The sequence below is a fragment of the Ochotona princeps genome, chromosome 1 (assembly GCF_030435755.1).
Source record: "Ochotona princeps isolate mOchPri1 chromosome 1, mOchPri1.hap1, whole genome shotgun sequence".
Lineage (NCBI taxonomy): Eukaryota > Metazoa > Chordata > Mammalia > Lagomorpha > Ochotonidae > Ochotona > Ochotona princeps.
Genome location: NC_080832.1, coordinates 132,952,896 through 132,975,488, shown reverse-complemented (window position 1 = coordinate 132,975,488; position 22,593 = coordinate 132,952,896). Strand labels below are relative to the sequence as shown.

At 48.0% G+C, this 22,593-nt stretch overlaps 1 non-coding gene across 1 annotated transcript; it reads left to right on the top strand.

Annotated features, from left to right (window-relative positions):
- Positions 1-2,388: 2,388 nt before the first annotated feature.
- On the top strand, positions 2,389-2,495 carry LOC131481968 (U6 spliceosomal RNA). The gene has a single exon (XR_009246674.1). It is a non-coding gene; the product is annotated as a U6 spliceosomal RNA (small nuclear RNA).
- Positions 2,496-22,593: the final 20,098 nt, after the last annotated feature.

The window sequence follows — 22,593 nt, the reverse complement described above, 5'->3', positions numbered from 1 at the left end:
CAAATATTACAGCTGCAGACTGGGAGGAAAAATGTCCATGCAATTATCTAAGGAAAGGCCAGCACACAGACTATACAAAGAAATCTCCGAGGCCGTGCTAGAAGACAGACTAATACAAAGCTGAGAAGAAGACACATAATTTTTCACAGAAGAGGGTAGACAAGTGGCAAGCCAGCACATGAACAGACATTCAGTATCATCAAACATTGTACCATATCAACCACATTGTTAAGGAGAGGGTTCTAGCCCTAAAACACAGAAACTGCCAGGCACTGGTAAGGAGACAGAGTGCATTGTGGAAGGAAGCATAAAAGGGCACTGTCAGTAAGGGCCAGTGTGCAGGTGTGTGTGCATGTGTATGTGCACATGTACTGCGTGTCTGCCTATGCAAATGGGTCACCTCAACAACTACATGTAATTGGGACATGTCACTGACAGGACCCCAGGGAAGCCACCAGGATTCCTATGGTGAGTGGCAGTTTCTTCGTCAGCCCTCTAATACTCACAGAATGTGAGTTACACCAATCTGTGATGAAAATATTTAAGGGAAGATGCATCATTTTCTTTGCCTTTACTTCAATACAATACAATAAAATGCCTACCTACAGGGAGTTTGGTTGGTATAGAGTGCTCTAAATAATCTGTGGATGATTAAAAATATGCACGTACTATTATAATTAAGGACTCAGGATTCAGGAAAGAGAGGCATAGGATCTGAAACAGTTCTCTCACCAGAGCTTGTTTCCAGAGGGTTTTGGGTGAAAGCTCATCTGTCACACTGAAATCACTGAGCCAGACCACCACAGAGGAGGAGAAGTGCAAGAAAAGATGGACAGTTTTGAATAGGTAATATACAAAAATATCTGTTGCAAGCAGGAAGGCTACTTCCCCCTTTCCTTTTCTACATCCTGAACATGCCCCTCATCATTACCACGAAGGCCCAGGTAAGATGCTGCTCAGGAAGCCAATTTCTTTTCTTTCTTTCTTTTTTTTTTTTTTTTTAAGATTTACTTATTTTATGGAAAGGCAAAGTTTGTATACAGAGATGCAGAGCCCCTTCCACCCAGACTTTCACTCCCCTAATGGCAGCTTCTGGGTGGATCCAAGGCTCCCAACTCCTTTTCCACAACCCTCTTCTCGCTGAGCCAGGAGCCCTGCTTTAGGAATGAAGAGGTTTTCAGTTCCAATCCGAAGATGAAGGAACAGAATCTTAGGCCTAGGCTTGCTGCTCCATATCCACTGATTTGAAGGCTCAAGTGAAAGTTATGAGAGGGCCTTGCACATACAACTTAATTTCCTTGAAGTTTGAGATCTGTCTGTCTTCTGGGACTAGCCCATGCATCTTGCAACAGTGAGGTGATTGACAAGGGAGAAGAAGACATCATGGAAGCAGACATTAATTTTTTTATAAGTGAACAGTGCTGACACATCTTTACTGAACAACTGCTCTATGTCAAACATTTGATAAACATTGGCCCTCATTAGTCACCATTTCCATGAAGTTGTGGCCTATGACTCTGTTCTGAAATGAATGATCTCCCTATCACCTGCTCAGATCACACAGCTGGTAAATGAGGGAACCTGGATCCCTTGTCCCTTGTGCTGAGCCACATCCATTCACAGTAATTTACCGAATGGTTGATGGCTCTCTCAGGAAGATGATTGTCCACTATGGGAAGAGTTGTGGGGGAAGGATGATGTCAAAGATCATTCCAGGGACTCAGAACTGGGAGTCTCCCAACCCCTTCCAACATGTCAGTCAGAAACAAGGGCTCCATTATTCCTTGGCTGACAGATCCAGATCACATTACCTCCACCAACTGCTGACTCCTCAAAATGATGGACATGCAAAGTTATATTGACCTGCAAACAAGAGGGCTCTTACTTGCGCATTCATCTCACAAAGAGAATGACAAAATGGGATATTTATAAGGTTTGAGTGCTCTGGTTCCAGGTATATCTTTCAATGAATTGGGGAGAAACCCTGAAATAATTATTTAAGATCAATTGGCACAGCCTGAAGGTGCCTGTGCAAGAAATCCTTGAAGAATTAAAATTTAATAGTTGCCAGAGTGATATTCTAGTGGCTAAAGTCCTTGCCTTGCATGTGCTGGGATCCCATATGGGTGCCAGTTCATATACACCAGCTCCACTTTTCATTCAGCTTTCTGCCTGTGCCCTGGAAGGCCGTCAAAGATGGCCAAAAGCCTTGGGATTCTACACGTGTGTGGGAGACCTTGAAGAAGCTCCTGGCTTTGAATCGGCTCAGTTCTGACCATTATGGCTACTTGGGAAGTGAACCAGAGGTTGGAAGATCTTCTTTTCTGTCTCTCCTTCTCTCTGTACATGTGACTTTACAATAAAAATAAATTTTTAAAAAAGAATTCAGTGCTGGCTTCGGCAGCACATATACTAAAATTGGAACGATACAGAGAAGATTAGCATGGCCCCTGCACAAGGATGACACGCAAATTCGTGAAGCGTTCCATATTTTTTGATTGACTGGGATGATACTCTGCTGGCTTTGTTTTCAGACCAGAGAGGGTATACCTAAGAAGCCGTTGAACTTGACTGGACAATAAGATGCTGGACTCTATGTTTGGTATATGCTTGCAATGGGGGATTCTCAACTGAACTTGAGCTATGGTTATGCAACAAGGTGGAGGAATCCACCATGGTGGGAAGGTTTGGGGAGGGGTGGAGAGAATCCAAGTACCTATGAAACTGTGTCACATAATACAATGTAATTAATGAATTAATTAAAAAAATTCAAAAACAGTATGAAAAACAGTAGTACAAATAACATTGAAAGGACTTTTGAAATGAAGTCGGGGATATTAAGTCAGAAGATTTACACATGATTTCAGCTGCTGCCAGAACATGAATGTCGCTATTTCAATTTTGATAATAGGCATCTTGAACAGATCCTTCCATTGTACACACAGACACAAGATGTGTATCAAAGGTTACCAGATTCTCTCTCTTTAAAAAAAAAAAAAACTTTTAATTGCAAAGTCAGATATACACAGAGGAGGAGAGACTTCAGCTGCTAGGCCACCATGCCAGCCTTAAAGATATGTTAGTTTTTATTGTGGAGTCAGATATACAAAGAGGAGGAGAGACAGAGAGGAAGATTTTCCATCCACTGATTCACATCCCATGTGGAAACAATAGCCAGGAGCTTCTTCCAGGTCTCTCACATGGGTGCAGGGAGGCCCACAGCTATTTGGGATATCCTCAATTGCTTTTCTAGGCCACAAAGAGGGAGCTGAATGGGAAGTGGGGCCACCAGAGTTAGAACCTGTGCCCATATGGGATCCTGGTGTGTGCAAGGTGAAGACTTTAGCCACTAGGCTACAGTGCCAGGCCCTGGATTCTCTTTTTATTGGCATTTCTGCTAAGCATACACATTCCTGCCTGTAAATCCTAATACTCACATGAGTCTTTTGTTACACAGCCCCTGTTCTCAACTCTACCAGAAGGTTCCCAGCAAGAGAATTTTTACTAATCTGCAATGAAACAACCATGTCTTCTTAGAAGCCTCTATTTTGCCTGCTTTTGCAGAAAACTGGTTCAAAGTCATTACATTTTTGTCTTCAACATTGTAGCCTTTGAAATACCAAATAAAGTACCTTTACTTCTGAGGTTTCTGAGCTTGAACTGATCTGTAAGTTTAAACTATCCCTTGGTGACCAAGTTCAGCAGTCTGTTTTCCTGCAAGAAGGCTGTTGACCCTGTTGCACAAAAGCTGGGTTTTAGAAACTGCCTAACACAAACTACAAAGATAGCACACAATTCTATCTTCTGAAGCAAAGACATCTTGCCACAGTAAAATGATGTGAGTGCTGAACACCCAGAGTCACACTGCATGACATTAAAAACTGAGCCCTGGGGTGTGAATATGGTACAAACAGGGGGAGAACAGGAGGAAGGGTAGTTGAAATTTGACATCTGGACTGCTGCTCTGTCAGCTGCAGCCCAGCCCTCACCGCATCCTTAACATCATCTCTGTGACATCCCAAGCCAGCCTTCCCAGTAACCTGGGCTACAAACACAACCACCCACTTTCTCTTCACCTCCCCAAACCAGTTGCTTCTATGCACTGTCAAAACTCTCTTTTTCATGCACTGTCCTAACCAATAAACCCTACTACACTTGCAGGTACATGAGGTGGGTAAAACTGAGTTGCTTATAGGAGGGAAATGGGAAAAACTTGCAGGGCCAAAGTAATGCACCTGCCCATGTGAAAGACTTGAGCTGGGCTTGTTATCAATGCCATCTACCAGTGCACACGAAAACCATGGCTCGTGGGTCCACTTGGCAGGGCTCAAGCACAATATCCACCAGTGAAGTCAGGAAAGGGGGTGGACCATGTTAGGATCTATGTATGTAGGAGGACATTCAGAACTTTTGCTATTGTGGGAGACAAGAGCCAGTTGAATCTCCCATGAAGGCACCAGGAGCAATTGATAAGGTTTAGATAAAGAATCTGCCAGAGGAACTAACTGTGCTCTGGGGAACTGTACCTTGCTATTGAGATGTAAATGGCACAAGCCCCTCCTCCCTGGATGACAACCTTCCTTTGCAAGTCTGGTGCTGTTAATAAACTTCAGCTATTGATCATCAGTAAGTAGCCCACATGGGTTATTATCGGCTCTGTGCACCAAGTCCATCCCTGCAGGATAGCGACATGTATGTAAGATCTCACAAATATTAGAAACCTTGTTCAGTTCATCCCAATCTTCCCAACCATGCTGTGCCCCCAAGCCCAGCTCCGGCCAGACCCCAGCCTCAACCCCAGCCACCCCTTTTGCCTGGATTTCTTTTCAAGTCCGTGATGCAGCACACCTGAGCATCTTGGTGGTTTAGTGTTGGGTTGATTAGCACACAGACCAGGTGGGAAATAGCTGCAGGCAGTATTGTACTGCCCCAGATGGGGCCAGCAGAGGCAAGTCATTTCTCAACATCGGGCCCAGCTTCCCGTGGTGGAATGAGTATTCCTTTCTCTCTAAAGAAATGGGAAAAATAAGTGCATAAGTCAATCAATGAGCCAGTCAAAACATTAAATTTAAAGTGTTTAGAAAGATTCCCCAAGAACACAGAAAGAAAGCAAAACGAAGAGAAAGAAAGAAAAAGAAAGTAAAATTTAATAGAAAAAAAGACTTCCCAATGAAACTGTTGGACATGTGTAGACAATGGGATGCTGGACTGTCTGCTTTGTGCCAGCAATGATGGGATACACTTAAATAAGAGACTGATGGAATTATAATTCCTTAGGAAAGATTATATCACTGTAGTAAAATGGGGAAAATCTGTCAGGGGTGGGAGTTTTGGGGGAAATCCCAGTCTATACAAAATTGTAACACATAACTCAAAATACATATCTAAAAAAAGAAAAAAAAGTGGAGGAGACATGGAAAAGAAGTGTAAAACGGGGGCAGGGGGGAATTTAAGCAAGACTCCCCAAGAACAGAGAAAGCAAGCAAGTCAGTTAAAATTGAACATCTAGGTAATAGGAAAAAAATGGTGGGGAGATGTAACTGAGGGGGCAAAGAGAGAAAGGGAAAAGGGAAGTTTTAGGAAGGCTGACAGGACACAAAAAGCAAACAAGTCAACAGCAACACCCAATGTAAACAACCTGTGGACCTGCTGGCGTCAAATGCCACTGATCAGCTGGTCCTTTGCAGCCTAGGTCCAAAAGAGACGAGCAGTGGGCCCTCCTATGCAAGACTAAGTGCCACGGGGCAGCTGGTCCAGCGGCTTACTCAAAAGAGAGGGAGGGAAAGAGCCAATGGAGCCTCCAATCCGCGCAAGAGCCCACCCTGTGAAGGGGATGCACACGGAGACTGCTGCCCCACCTCCTCCAGAAATCCCTGAGGGAGAAGGGGTGGCTAGCACGTGGGAAGCCCGAGCTCCCGGTGCGGAAAAAGGCCTCCTGATCCCGCACCCCACGCTGCCCCTCCCACCCGAGGGCCCCCCCGACACACACACGCACCACCTTCCACCCACTCGCGCCTGCATGGAGCGGGGATGCACGTCCCTGCAGCCCTGGGGGTTCACTGGGAAGGGCCGACCAGGGAGCTGGAGAAGAAACCAAAGAAACCGAGTTCCGACCACCACGCGCTGCCAGCCTCACTGCAGGCCGGTCCATGGGACGCAGGCCGACAGGCCACCTAGACAAACTCTTGTGTGGGGAGGGTTGACTTTCAATAGATCTCATCAATGGAGCTACTCTGCTACCTACGAAACCCTGACCCAGAGGCAGGTCGTCTATGGATGGTTTAGCGCCAGGTTCCCCAGGAACATGCAATGCATGACAGGCAAGTGGGCTGCCCCTTTCCTGCTGCTCCCTGTTTCCCAGGACAAAGGGCTCTCTGCACTGGGCCCTGGTCCCTAAGCGCGGCAGGGGAACAATACAGCAGCACCTAAGGGGCCAGTGTTGGCCTCGATAGCCAGTCCCCACCGTCCCCGACTGCAGCTGCAGTGCGTCTGTCTGGGAGGCCCGCGATTCGCCCCTGCTGTGCCTCAGAATCCAGGTCCGGTGCGGATAGCCCTTTGTCCTGGGTCTGGGGTGGAGGAGGGAGTGGCAAGTCGCACCTGGGAAACAGGAGGAGACCCAGCTGCCAGGCGCACTGGCACTGCCTCTTAACTCCCCCTACCCCACAGCTCCACCCCCAAGGACCAACAGGTGTGTGGAGCAAATGGCTTCCCAAAGGGCAGAGGAAGAGAAGGACATAAGAATGGGGAGAGACTCGGAAGATGCACAAGGAACAGGGAGGCAGCTACAAGACCATGGGCAGGGGACCCACGCTACTACCGGCCACAAGGCTTGCTTCCCAATCCCCTTCCTTTCTTCCTACTCCTCAGCATGCCTGGTGAACCCACCTCTCCTCGCGCTTACACCTCTCTTCCCCTCAGCACACTCAACAACGCCTCTTGTGTTGGTATAGTAGTTTGACTATTGTTTAGTGCCGCGTTGAGTCTGTTGTCTATGAATCACCAGATTTGATCTTGATAGGCTATATTATACTTTTTCCTCACTCTTTTTATGGTTTTGAAAGACTTCCCTGCATTCCCTCCCCATTACGGATTAACATAGCATATTGAGGGTGTATTAGGTTTTACAGCTTTTCGATACTATTCCAATGCATGAGGAGGGGAATCGGGAGCAATCCTGACAACCTCTTAACAGGAGGTCATGTGCATGGAGCAGGGGGGCACTCCAGAGTGGAGCAGGTGGAAAGGAGGAAGCTTGGATCCCAACCATGAAGACTCCCAGACCTTCACCGCAAACTATTAATATGAGCAACAAGGACTATATCCCAACTGCCAAGGAGGCCACAGGGAATTGGATGCCCTCGGAGGCCGAGAACTCTGAGGTCACCCACCCCCAACCGGAGTTTCCATAGGGGATGAAAGAAGTCCAAATACTACCGTGCAGAAACCAACGTCATCGGAAAGACAACCAGAAGCCCTGAGCGGTCCGCAGAAACAGAAGAACAATAAATGTCCTTCGGGACCAGGGAGGAGAGCTTTCTCTGATCCAAGCCTGGCTCCACCTCTGGACCCCCACTCTCCCTTGCAATGACCATCGGGATCGCTCTGAAAACCCCTCATAGCAAACAAACGATCATACAAACTAAAAAAACCTAAAATAAATAGACAAACAACAAAAAGTAGAGCTTGAAATCTGACAGGAAAGAGCTGGCGTGGATTAGCTCATGCTTCGCTGGATGGGACACAAAGATTAGTCACTCCTCACCATGGTGTTGAGGATTTTCCTGCACACCCCCCCCAAAAAAAGTTCTGCACCTTAAATGTCGAAAAATGTCTTGTTAGAGTTACAAGCCAGTCTAGATTATCCTAAAATCTGCCAAGATCAGCAAAGTTATACTTCAACATAACAAATGGCTAAATACTATAATGAAATAGACATGAAACAGCTGAATGGTACCTTATAGCCATTTTAAGGTATATAGCAGCCGGTCCTGTATATGAACTAAAATTGAAATGTCAATGAGCTAATCATAGGATGTGGTTAAGAGCCTGCATTTTTTGTAACATACCGGTTACTCAAAACCATGTCAACTCCATAATGTTGTAAATTGCTGTTGATGTTATATTGGGACTCTTAATTGACTGGGATGATATTCTACCAGCTCTAACTTCGGACCAGAAATGGTCTCCCCAAGAAACTGTTCAATCCATCTGGACAATAAGTAGCTGTACACTATGCTTGGTATATGTTTGCAAAGAAAGAATCTTGATTGAATTTGAACTGTAATGCTGCAACAAGGTGGAGGAACCCACCAGGGGGGAAGGGCGTGGGGCGGGGTGGGGGAATTCCCAGATCCTATGAAACTGTCACATAATGCATAATAATTAATAAAAAAAATTAAAAAAAAAAACAACGCCTCTTGTGGACATAGGGTAGCACCGCGGAGCCCGGAGAGCCAGGCCAGTGGAGCCCACCACCAGTCTGCACTTAGGGCGATGGAGGGCCCCACAGAGAGGGGTCTTGTGAGCACACACCCCCAGCCCGCGACCCTGGGAGGGGAGGACAGAGACCCACCCCGAGGGTGATTGATCCTCAAACGACTCTCAGTCAGGCATATCCCCAGGAGGAACCTAGGCTGGAAGTGTCCAGGAGGCTCCTACCCCCACAGCCCCACCACCCAACTCCAAACCCCTAGGACCCACTGCCAGTCATCCTTCCAAGGACTGCACAGGGATGAATACCACAGCCCTCTGCCGCCGGCACTGCCCTCGCGCAGGTGGCTGGATCCACCAACACTGGGAGAGGGGAGACAAGCGCCCCTGGACAGATGGATGAGGTGGAGGGGGCAGGCAAGGTGGAGGGAGGAGGAGGTATATGATAGGACAAGGGAGTGGAGCCACGAGGAGAAGAGGCAGGGTGGCCAGCCAAGCTGAGCCCCCCAGGCCAACTCCCCACAGGCCCACCATTCCGACCCTGAGGCAGGGAAAAGGGGAGCAAGAAACACAAGACTACGGACCAACCATGGTGCTGGCGCCCCTAACCTAAACCTTGAGGCATGGCACGGAAACCTCCCCCCATGTGATGCCACCAAGAAGGCACCACAGGGAGGAGGGTCCAGGCTCCCCCGACACCACCCAGAGGAGGGGAACTGGCAGTTGCCACCACCTCTGAAGCCCAGCACTTGGCCCTTTGTCCCCAGCAAGATCCCGAGACCCGGCACCTAGAGAGACAGCTCCTTCTTCCCGGGGCACCTAACTCCCAGACAACCCTCTCCATCTAGACCGGCCAACAACAGGCAAGCATCCATGGAGGAAAGAGGGTGACTGGCCCGGAGTCTGGAGCCCCGAGCCCGGGCCCATAATACGCCCCCACACACAACGGGCACAGAGCGATGCTGAGCCGCCCATACAACCTCACGACAGAAACAGGCCCGAGCCGGAAACCAGCCTACCAAGGCCTCAGGAAAAGCCACTCGCGGGCACCGCGCTTGGTCCAGGAAGGTCACTGACGCTGCCACCTGGAAGGAGGAGGGAAGGAAGGAGGGCAGCAGAAAGGAGGAGGTGGGAAGGAGGGAGGGCAGTGGACAAAAACCGCCCACCAGATGGCCCCTCCAGGATTACCAACCTCAACCCCCACACACTCCACTCTGACAACCCAACCTGTGGCACCACCACCAGCCACTGCTATCTGACAGGGCAAGGCGGTGTGACACTCAGAAGGGGCAGGGGCGTCTTCCCAACAGACGCAGCAGGATCCAGGGAGCGAAGCACAACTGAGTCACGGAGACCCAGGACCAGGAGGCAGATGAAGAGTGAAATGGAGACACAATGGAAGAACAGAAGCAGGAGCCACCCGGCAAGCTAGGAAGACATGAGAAAGGGTGACAACTGGGAGCTAAGGAAACTCCAGCACCACACACCACAGGCCACCCATCGCAGCCAACCAACTCCCAACCCCGACAAGCACTTGTCAGCACATGCAAGCAACAGGAGGCCATAGAGCTCAGCCACAGGGAACCTTATGGGGGTGACATCAGGCTGTGAGGAAGAGGCACTAGGAGCATGATGCAGAGCCGCAAGGGAAGACCTCAGGCCAAGGAAAGCCAGGTCCACCAGGAAAACGGACACGGGATGCCACTGCCATACACTAGGGTGGTCCTGTGATGCCTGGGACACTGGAGCCCACCTCCAGTGACTGCAGGAGTTCCCCTACATGCACCTGAGGCCCCTGAAGGCTGTGGGGGCAGAGACAGGACATGGAAGGGCATGATGACCTGAATGCAGCTGCTGGCATCATCTGATGGGGTAAGGGTAAGGGCTGCAGGAATGTGGGGAGGCCCAGGGACGGGCTGGGGGACACTAGAGGGGTCTCGGAAGCTGGAGGGAAAGTGCAGGCAAGAGGGGAGGAGGCTCCAAAAAACTCCAAGAAAACTGAGCATTCCCTCACTGAGGAGGGCTGAGTCCCTGAGAATGCTGGGGAAGAAGGGGGAGGGGCAGGATGAGATGGAGGAGAGACTGAGCTCCTCGGGGCTGGGAGAGCCCTGAGGTGGCAGGAGAACCCTGAGTCTGGAGGTGTGCTTCCTCAGGGAGACATGACGGCAGTGTTGTGGAGTGGCAGTGGCCCAGGGCAGGGAAGCTGTGGGGCATAGCTGAGGGCTTGGCAAGCATGGTGGAGAGCTCTGGGGAGGTGTGGGCATGCCCGCGTGTCCCTGGAGTGATGCTGGTGAGGCAGTGCATGTCGGAACCGAGGTGCCCTGGGGAGCAGGGACAGCACCCATGGGCAGGCAGGGAGCTGCTGAGGGAGGGAAGGATGAACATGTGGTAAATGGTGGAGGCCGCTGAGGACTGGGAGCTGATGCCAGAGCATGACCGCTGAGGAAAGGGCATGCCTGGAGGCACACATTGATGTGTGCCATGCAGGGCCCTGTTGAGGACAAGCAGTGGTGTGAAGCCCTAGGGGAGACTGCCGCCCACATGGAACTCCCTGGGGGCGAGAGGCCCATGGGGCAGGGGTGGCTGACACAGCAGAGGGTGCCACAGGGCGAGGCTGTGCTCAGGACTGGGGAGACAGGCACGGGGGACCCCCAGGAAGCAGAGTCAGGCAGGACCTCAGGCTCCAGCAAGGCAGACATGATTGAAGCACCTCAAGCTGAGTTGGCTTGTCTTCTGACTCCACAGGTGGAGGGCTGACAGGGGTGGGAGAGGGAGAAGCGGTGGGTGGGATAGAGACAAAGAATGAATTTGTGTGTGCGTGTGTGAGAGAGAGAGCACTCGTCTGCTCTGTGTATGTGTGTGGGTGTGTGTGTCTGCACACTAATGCATCCTGGCTGAGCCCCTAAAGGCGAGAATATGCACTGGAACAGAAACAGGGAGGCACTCACCCAAGCATTGTGTCGCTCTGGCCTCTTGTCACTGACTAGAGGTCCCACAAGGCTCTGGGCAGCAGAAGTAGCTCGGGCACCTGCTCCTGCTCTCCTCCCACAGAATCTGAGCTGGGGGTGGGTTGCCTGGAAGCGGCCTTAAGTAGCCCAGCGGGGCAGGCCTCCACGACCTAGGCCTCCCCTCTGGTCCCGACTCTGCCCACACACAGAAGCTCTTCTCATTGGTGCACCTCCTCTTCGCTCTCTGGCAGCAGCCTCCCGCCCCCCAGGATTCAACTCCATGCTTCCTCCTACTCCTTGCCTCTCTTCAAGCCCTTTCAGCCCTTGCAAAATCTTTGCCTCACCTCCCCCCCACAAGCCCTAGTCTCAGTACTCAAGGTGGCAGTGGAGAAACACACATTCTCCTGGCCATCATCTCACACACTCTGGCACTGGCAACAGTGACTTGCTTGCAATGGAGCCTATTCAGACCATCACAACAGCTGTGATGAGCCCACCTCATGAACCCTTCAGGATCACCTGACTGAGACTGAGACGTGCAAATGCACTGGTCACTTCCACAACATGATCATTGAAGAGATTCTTGAGCTATCCAAAGCAATCCAGCAGCTCATCCAACAGGTTCAGGATCCCAATGACCAAGCAAGGGAGGAGTATGCAAAGGGACAGATTTGGCCTTACATCACAGAAAGGTCTCTACATGGAAACCTCTTGCGCCTCTTGGATTCTCTATCTAGGTTTGCAAACTGATGTTTCCGTCCCATATGCAGAGAGAAAAAAAAATCAACGATTTCTTCCAAAACACTATGGTTCCACTGTCATGGGTCCTGCGGTTCAGAACATGTCTGCACTGAGAGCTTGCAAAGAGGAGTTCCAACTGGAAGGAGGAAAGAAGGAAAGAAGAAGAAAAGTGGGGATGGGAGAGGCATGTGTGATCACATTGTCTGAACGTATTGTCGACATTATGTTCTAAGCATGGCACATGAATATCCAAGATACACTGACAGAACAGTGAATCCTCTCAGGGTCAGAGCAGACTTATCTAGGACATGATTCTTGAGCTCTCCTTCTGAAATCTCTTCCCAAACAGTAGTATCTCTTGGCAATTGCTGCCATTGACTTGGAAACTGTCCATTTCCGAGCCAGCTGCAAGCAGCTTGACTTCTGAATGGCCCATGGGTCCAAGGCACGGCATGTTTCCTCACAGTCGGGCTTCTGTGGGTGGTTTTGAATTCCATCTTGGTGGCCGAACAAGGAGAAACAGATTTTGGAGGCCATCTTTGTGTTCTTCTCTATTCCACACTCCACTTTCCATTGTTGGGAAAAAAATGAGCTTCCAAGGTGGTGAAATCTTTTAAATATTTTTTTAATTAATGATTACATGGTTGATCAGGGTGGGAAGGATCGAGGCAAATGTGAAGAACATCGCAGTAAAATTACAGCATAAGAATAAATCAATTTTAAAAATTTCTAAAATGACAGGACCAAATTACTGCCCATTCCTATTAACCCTGAATGTAAATGGCTTAAACTCATCAATCAAACATCAGATTGGTAGACTGGATTAAAAAAAAATCAGGCATAAAAAACAACAAAACCCGTCCATTTGCTGCCTGCAAGAGACACACCTCCCAAGCAAAGGTCAGTGCAAAATATATCACATGGATTTTGAACTGTTTTGTTTGTTTCACCTCTTCAAAAACAGTTTTTTCTCATTACATTCTTCAATGACCCATAGATCATACAGTAGCATTCTTTAATTAAAGAAGGTTCTTGATTTTCTTTTACATTTCTTCAGCAACACAGTAGTTATTCTGTAGCATGTTGTTTATCTTCATGGTGTTGTGAATTTCTTTTTTCTTCCTGTTGTTGACTTTGTTTTGTGGCTTTTCAAGGAGATGTATTGTAACTGTGTAATGGAGATGATCCTATCTAGGGGCATGTTATTTAACCTCACAGAATTGTAAATTTCTATTTTTTTCTCCTGTTGTTGATTTTGTATTGTGGCTTTTCATTTAAGGAGATGTATAGCAACTGTGGAATGGAGACTATCACATCCAGATGTGAGGACACAATGCAGTTTGCATGTGTGTGCGATAAAGTTTGACTTTTTCTGAGTTTCCTAGACTGACGTTATGGGAGACATGAATTGGCAGATAAAATAGAAGTGGTACAGCTAAACATAACATTTGGACTGGCAATTTTTAAATTGTAACTCAAACAATATTTGGGATGTGCTTACCCTAGAAACAATAAGATATTATTTACCTGGAGTTCTGATTCAACTAACAGCCTTCATTAGGGATTGTCAGTGTAGAGTTGGGCATTGCTGTGTGGGGAGACTTTTTGGGATTCTATAGGTGCTGTGACGGGAAAGGGTTGAGAAAACCCTTCTCAGTGCTTCAGGGGTTCCCAGAGTCTGCTACAGTCCCTGGCACATGGATGGTGCTGTTTAGCACCTGCCCCGTCTGAGGGATCACCTGGGATTGCCTTCGTTCGGAACACACTGGCATGAGCTGCCCTATCTTCCCTCACCTGGAGCCTGGAGCCTCCCTCACATGCAGCCAGACTGCAAACAGCGAATGGATTGCCATAGTACTCTCTGTTTCTAACCCTGTTTTCTGGCAAATGCAGGCCTCCATTTCCACCATGGGCATGAGTGTAGCTGACCTTGCAGCCTGTTGTTCCACCTATCCAGGTTGGGGGATAACCTGCCAGGGGTCTTCTTGGTCTTTTCCCCAATCTTTCTGGTTGGTCACAACTTCTGCCATCCAGGGCCTTTGTCCTGTGTCTGAGTCTGAGTGTGCTTTTGTGGCCACCCAGCTTCGGGACTGTGGAGGAGAAGGCTGGTCTTGACCTCTAATGCCACAGCCTCTCACAGGAGAAGCCTCTCTGGAACATCCTCCTGAGGCTTTTGAAACCGATCGTGGAGTCCTTGGCTGTGCTCGTTACACAGGGGCCTGGCTCCCTCATGGAGGTAGAGTGGATGCTGTGGTTGTTGGCATGCCCATGTGCTGTCTGTGGCCTTGTTTGCAGGCCTGTTCTGGCCACAGCACCTCTGTGCGCCCTGCTCAGTCTGCTTGACCTCTGGCTCCTCTCTTGTCTCTTTCCTAGGCCAAGGTAGCATCTGGTAGCTGAGTTGTTGCATCCTCAGGCCTCCCTGGGCCACACCAGTTTTCACAGCAGCCGCTGTTTCCTGCTCTCAACACAGCAGGAGTCTCTGATGAGGGTGGGGGAGCCCAGCTGCAGCTGTCTGGGTTCTGCAATGGTGGCCTGCCTCATTCTAGACTGTGATTACCCTGAGGACAGGGAACTATGCGCACATCTCAGGGTTTGTTCCTCCCAGCAGTCCCCTGAGATCACAGAAGGGCTGAGACAACAGTATTCTTCAGCCACAAGACCCACCAGAGACAGCCTGATTGAGTATGACCATTTATTGTAAGGTGAACACAACTTTTCAGACTAGGAAAGGGAAGGCAGAAGGGCAATCCCTGATAATTCTCTCACGCAACAATACAAATGCAACTGGCTAGAAGGCATGTCTATCACTCTGGACCCTCCAACCAAGTCACAATTCACATTTTTGGTACAGGGCTGGAAGCTGTGCCTCAGGTCACACAGGCAAGTAGGCTGTGAGTCATGTATAGCATATAAGCTAGCACATAAGCTAGAAGCTATGCCTCGGGTCATATTCACCACCTGTGGCTGGCAAATAGGGTGTGGGTTGCTTTCATTACTTAGAGCTGCTTATCAAGGAAGTCCCAGCCCAGCAAGTAGGCCAGGTTGAAGTCTTGGTTAGCTGAAACCATTATTAGGGGCTTCCACATATGCACACATATCAACATATGCAGATAGCACACATACATACACATGCATATGTGAACACATCTATACACATACACACATAACCCACATATATACTAAGCATCCAGCTGTACACACATATCCAAACACATACATAACACACTTGCATATACATTAATATGTGTGTATACATATATACACATGTAACACACACATACACGTGCACATTCACATTTGCACATACTGACAGACATGCCTAAATTTTAAAAATTTATTTATTTATCTTCTTTGTCAGAGTAACTGAGACAGGAAGAGACAGAGATCTTCCATCTGCTGGTTCACTCCTCAGAGGGCTACAACCTCCAGTGCTGGGCCAAGCTGAAGCAAAGGGCTTTATCCAGGTAACCTATGCTGGTGGCAGGAGCCCTAGCACTTCAGCTTTCCTGGGGGCAGTAGCAGGGAGCTGACTTGAAAGTGGAGCATCCAGCGCATGACTAATGCCTAAATAGAGTGCTGGCACTGAAGCAGGCAGCGGCTTTACCCATTATGCCACAACATCAGCTTCAGAGCATCTTATTTGTTCTTGACTGATGTGTGTCTCATGTTTAGCATATGCTCAACTGGAAATTTTTTCTTGTTAATCTAATTTAATTATTTGAACAATGAGGGTCAGATAAACCTCTGATGTTGTATGTATCAGATCAGAAATACCCTGCTTTGATACCTCTCCAAAATCTGAGTCACTGTCCAGCTGCTGTCTTGGCAGTTATCAGCTGGCCTGAGGGTTTTTCACGATGCACTGGTTATTAGTCTAAGCTGCACTTTTCCTGTGAACAGCTTTCAACCAGCAGCCATTATGCAAGGTCGACTTCCAGAGTCCTCCAGCCAATATGGAGCTCTTTTGTGTAGCAAAAAAAAAAAAAAAAAAAAAAAAAAAAAAAAAAAAAAGATGTGCTTTATTTTTCTTGGAAAGGCAGAGTTATTAAGAGAAGGAAAGACAGAGATAGATCTTGCATCTGCTAGTGCACTCCACAACTGGCTGAAACAGCCAGAGCTGAGACAATCTGAAACCGATGCTTCTGGCTCTCCCATGTGGGTGTTGGGTCCCAAGGCCTTGATCCATCTTCCATTGTTTTCCTATTACACAAAAAAAGGAGCTGGATGGGAAGTGGATCAGCCAGGACACAAATGGAGACTCTTATGAGATGATGGTAACAAAGACAGAGGCCTAGCCAACATTGCCACAGCACTGGCTATACATACTCATTTGGTGAGTAATCCTTACTCTGAATTTCCCCTGCTTCAGTTCAGGGACAGTCAGGGCTGCATGACAAGCTTAGCTAGACTTTTTTTTTTTTAAAGATTTATTCATTTTATTACAGCCAGATATACAGAGAGGAGGAGAGACAGAGAGGAAGATCCTCCATCCGACGATTCACTCCCCAAGTGAGCCGCAACAGGCCGATGCGCGCCAATCCGATGCCGGGAACCTGGAACCTCTTCCAGGTCTCCCACACGGGTGCAGTATCCCAAAGCTTTGGGCTGTCCTCGACTGCCTTCCCAGGCCACAAGCAGGGAGCTGGATGGGAAGTGGAGGTGCCGGGATTAGAACCGGCGCCCATATGGGATCCCGGGGCCTCCAAGGCGAGGACTTTAGCCACTAGGCCATGCCGCCGGGCCCGCTTAGCTAGACTTTTATGAAAGAAGGCAGGCCCTCTGCACAGATGAGAAAACTGAGGTTCAGGGCATGGGATAACCTGCTTTTCATTGCACAATGAAAAATCTTTCCATCTACTATACCCTCCCCCATTCATATAAACATCCACACATCGATCTGCCCACTCATTCTTCCATTATCCATTCATCCACCTACCCTTCCATCCTCCCACCAATCCATCCATCCATCCATCTGGCCATGCATTCACCCAGATTTCTACCCTTTCATGCTCCTATCCATACTCCCATGTGTTCTCTCACTCACTCCTTCCACACTCCAATGGACCCACCTGCTCCTCTATCCCTCCATCTACCCATTATTTCTCTTCTTACCCTAATGCTCTTTTCCTTGGCTCTCTCTGTTGCCTAATGGCTTCCAGAAAGCCATTTGTCTGAGTGACTGAGAGTGCAGGCTCTGGAATCTGTCCCCTTGGGCTCACTCCAAGCTGCTCCACCTCTTAGCCTCTTCTGCTTCTCTGCTTGTTCTGGAGACTGAATGTTATTACCCACCCCTACCGTTGCTGACACAGTGGGGATCAGGCAGCTCAAAAGTGCAATTGGTATTCATCAGGCCTGGAACTTTACTATGCTTTCTGTATTCCTGTAGGTGCTGCAGGTAACATAGGACACTGAGACATGTGTTGGAACAAACAGTGACAGACAGAGTGGTAAGTTGCACAGTTGGGCAAGACTAATATCATGCTAGGAAGGAATTGCTGCTTAAGCTCAGACGTTCAGGTGGGGAGCATTTGGCACCTGGAAGCCCACATTCAGAAGTGGCCAAGTCAGCCAGGCAGAGTTCAGTGATTCAGTCATACTGTCCACCGAATCAAGGAGTGGTTACACGGGCCAGGGAGGCCGGCCATAACTGTGGCCTTCACCTGTCATTACATTTTCCCTGTGTGCCATTTCGCAAACCATCACCTCATTGTCCTGTGCTTAGAAATACCAAGCCTGGAGCTGGCTTTGTGGCACATGGGAGTAAGCCTATGATTTCCATGTCAACAGCCCACATCAGAGCCCTGACTGCTCTGTTTCCAATCTAACTCCCTGTTAATGCACATGGGAAAGCAGAAGAAGATGCTTTGAGCCCCTAAACCCACATGGAGAACCTAAATGGAGTTCCGGACTTCTGGTTTTAGCTTTGTCCAGTCTTGGTTAAAGTGGCCAGTTTGAGGATGAATTATCTCACACCCTGTCACACCACTACTCTGCCTCTTAAATAGATAAGTGCATCAGTACTCAGTCTGTATCTTCCCCAGGTCTGTTTGGAAGTTGGGTGGCAGTGAGGACTCTGGAAGGAAGCATTTTCTAAGTTTCTGACTGAGGTTTTCTGACCTGTGAAATGCTAGGCTCTGAAATTCATACTAAAATAATGAATGAATGTATCCTCATCTTCTTTATACCCTGCCCACAGACAATTTGTCAGAGCTCCTGGTTGTTGTTTGCACCAAGGCAAAAGGAGGAAAGGTGGAGAAGAAGCCAGATCAGGATTGCTGATTCAGAACATGTAGGATTTAAAACAGGAACCGTGTGTTCTTTCTATGGGGCTGCTTTGGCCCGAGTGTTTGCAGGGGAATGATTGACACTCTCTATAGGTGGGTCCAGCCTTCTCTGCACCTGAGACAGAGCCAGAGTTAAGGACTGCACAGACATAACTGGCATCTGAACCTTGGGTTGGGGCAACTGCAAACTCTGAGGATGTTGGCAGCTTGCCTGGCCCCTCTGGCCTCAGTGGCTTTGTGAAGTAGGATGCATCAGCCTGAGATGTGCAGGGGGAATCCCATCAACTCCCCAGACTTTCCCTCATTCCACACCCTCTACCATCCCCTGGAGAGGAGACCATGTTTATACCTTGTGCTAGAGGAAATTCCAGTTTTGCTGCAATGTGGGCAGGTGATCAGCGTCTGCACTTACCCGAGTCAGCCTCTATTCTCTCCTTTCAGCTGTGTGTGCTTGGCCTTGAGTTCCTACTGTATGTCTAACTGGAGGTAGGGTGTTCTTGGAGCTCTCAATGGAGGCTTTGCTTGAGCCCCAGCCCATGGTGCACCGTAGCAGTCCTTGGTAGCTCCCCCCACCTGGTGATCCTGTAATAACGGGCCCCTTCCATTTCCCAACATTGATCCTGTTGCTGAGCTACAGCTCCCTCCTGAAGAGAGAAGTGGGCTGCTGGCCCCAGGGAAGGGCTTGGGACTCCTGGATGCTGCTTCCCCAATGGCAATGCTTCCCTTCCAGCATTCCTCTGGCTCATGGGGACTGAGCACCTGCAATGGGCTTCCTGGGAACCAGTCCTCTGGCCAGTGTCGAGACTTTCATTTTGGTGCCTCCTTTGGCATTTCCCATCAACCCCCTTTGTATTGCAACATTCCGATGACGTGTGTGAGTGATGCTTCAGAATGTTCCAAGCCTTGGGGCTCCCTGTCTAGGTGGTGGTGCTCTGTGTTTCACATAATGTCCCAGGTGAGTCTCATGCCCCCTTCAGCCTGCCGGGCTCGGACCCGGAGCCTGGGTGGTGACCTCTCCACCCTCTACCATCTTCTCTCTGGTCCACAGTGCTGCTAGCCCTGAAATGGCCATTGTGTGTCCTCAAGAATCAGAACTGTTTGTGCAGTGGACTAACAGGTGCCAGAGATTGTCAGGCAATGGAGAGCTGAATGAGTGTATACAAACGTACGTCTGTATGCAGTGTGCATGTGTATGTGAGTGAAAGGTGAGCATTAGGGTGTATCTGATGCGATTCCACATAGGATCCACAGGATCCTGCCCTGGCCTGGGAGGGAGAGAGTCATCACACCCAGAACCTTTTTGGGAGATGCCTTGGTGTTGCCTTCTGTTAGCTGACCTTGACTGTGCAAGCCTGTTCAACTCTGTGAGAAGCTGTTCTGATTTCTCTGGACGGGGGATGGAGTATCTCTGACTCCCCGTGGAATGACATGCTTCATGCTCTAAGCTCCCAACATTGGAGCACCCCAGGCATTGCATCTTCTCTTCTTTCAGCTCAGCAGCACATGGTACTGGGGTGAAGGTGCCCCTTCAGACATATTTGAACTGTATGAGAATCACTGTTGCTGTACTCCCATGGCATTTGGAGGTGGTGAGAATGAGATGATCTTCCCAAGATTGGTCAGATATGTTTATGACCATAATACAGCTTGATTTAAAAAAAAAAAGTAAGTTGAGGGGGCCCGGCACGATAGTGTAGTGGTTAAAGTTCTCGCCTTGCACGTGCCAAGATTCGATATGGTTGCTGGTTCTAATCCCGGTGGCCCAGCTTCCCATCCAGCTCCCTGCTTGTGGCCTGGAAAAGCAGTTAAGGACAGATCAAAGCTTTGGGACCCTGCACCTGCGTGGGAGACCCAGAAGAGCTCCTGGATCCCGGCTTCGGATTGGCACAGCTGCAGCCATTGCAGCTACCTGGGGAGTTCATCATTGGTTGTAAGCTCTTCCTCTTTTTTTTTTTAATTATTTATTATTTAACTTCATTAAGTACATTATATTATGTGACACAGTTACATAGATACTTGGGTTCTCCCCACCCCTCCCCAAACCCTCCCACCATGGTGGATTCCTCCACCTTGTTGCATAACCACAGCTCAAGTTCAGTTGAGATTCCCCCATTGCAAGCGTATACCAAACATAGAGTCCAGCATCTTATTGTCCAGTCAAGTTCAACGGCTTCTTAGGTATACCCTCTCTGGTCTGAAGACAGAGCCAGCAGAGTATCATCCCAGTCAATTGAAAGCTCCAACATACCATCAGCAAAAATTTACATCATTATGGAATTAATTGACATAGTAATGAGTAACCAATATGTTAAAAGTAAATGCGAGTTCCCAGCCACCTTCTGTGACCACCTCACCTATACTTCAATTTTAGTTTATACACAACATATAACATTCAAAACATAACATGTTATACATAACATCATATCATCTTAAATTAAGGCAAACATGTGGTATTTAACCTTTTGGGATTGGTTCAGTTCCCTTAGCATTATGGTTTCCAGTTTGGCCCATTTGGCCATAAAGAACTGCATTTTGTTTTTTTTAATAGCTGAGTAGCGTTCCATGGAGTAGATGAACCATAGCTTTCTTATCCAATCCTCTGTTGATGGGCATTTTGGTTGCTTCCATGTTTTTGCAATTACTGATTGTGCTGCTATGAGCATAAGAGTGCATGTTGGTTTCTCATAAAACAATTGTTCTGGATATATTCCTAGGAGTGCTATTGCTGGATCATACGGTATGTTGAATTTGAGTTGTTTGAATATTCTCCATACTGATTGCCATAGAGGCTGTACCGGCCTGCAGCCCCACCAGCAGTGGAGTAGGGTTCCCTTTTCCCCGCAACCTCACCAACAAGTGTTGTTGGTGCTTTTATTCATGTGGGCCATTTAGATCTGATCTTAGTGTATGGTGAGAGATGTGGATCTATCTTTTTGTTTCTGCAGGCTATTAACCAGTTGTCCCAACAGCATTTATTGAACAGACCTTCCCATTTGCCTGGATTGTCGTTTGTCTTTTTGTCAAAGATTATTTGGCTGTATCTGTGTGGGTTTCCTTCTGGTGTTTCTATTCTGCTCCATTGATCTTCCTCTCTATCTTTGTGCCAGTACCACGCTGTTTTGATAACCACTGCCCTATAGTATGTCCAGAGGTCCGGAACTGTGATTCCCCCTGCTAACTTCCTGTTCTTCAGGATGGTTCTAGCTATCCGTGGTTTTTTGTGCTTCCAGATGAACCTTTGGATCATTGTTTCCAGTTCCATGAAGAAAGTTTTGGGCAATTTGATTGGGATTGCGTTGAATGTATATATTGCTTTTGGCAGTATAGACATTTTAATGATATTGATTTTACCTATCCAGGAGCATGGGATGTTACTCCATCTTTCTAGATCTTGTTCAATTTCTTTTTTAAGTAGTTTGTAGTTTTCTTCAAATAAGTCTCCTACATTTTTGGTTAGATTTATTCCCAGATATTTCATACTTTTCTCTGTTATTTTGAATGGTATCTTGCTGGTTAAGTCTTTTTCCATCTTGGGGCTGTTCGCATACACTATGGCTGTTGATTTTTGTTCATTAATTTTGTACCTGCCACTCTATCAAACTCTCATACAAGTTCTAGCAGTCTCTGTATTGAGTCTCTTGGCTCTTCTACATAAAGAATCATATCATCTGCATATAGTGAGAGTTTGACTTCTTCGTTACCCATTTGGATTCCTCTGATTGCTTTTTCTTGTCTTATGGCCTCAGCAAGTACCTCTAGGACTATGTTGAATAGTAGTGGAGAAAGTGGACATCCCTGTCTTGTTCCAGATCTCAGTGGGAAGGGTTCCAGTTTTTCTCCATTCAGTATGATGCTGGCGTTGGGTTTTTCATATATGGCTTTAATTATGTTGTGGATTTTTCCATCTATGCCTACCTTGGTTAGGGTTTTTAGTAGGAAGTGGTGTTGAATTTTGTCGAAAGCTTTTTCTGTGTCTATTGATACTATCATGTGATTCTTGTTTTTCAGTTTTTGGATGTGGTGTATCACATTTGTGGATTTCCGAATGTTGAACCATCCCTGCATTCCAGGGATGAATCCTACTTGATCTGGATGAACGATCTGTCTGATGATTTTTTGAATTCTGTTGGCTAGGATTTTGTTGAGAATCTTAGCATCAATGTTCATCAAAGAGAAAGGTCTGTAGTTTT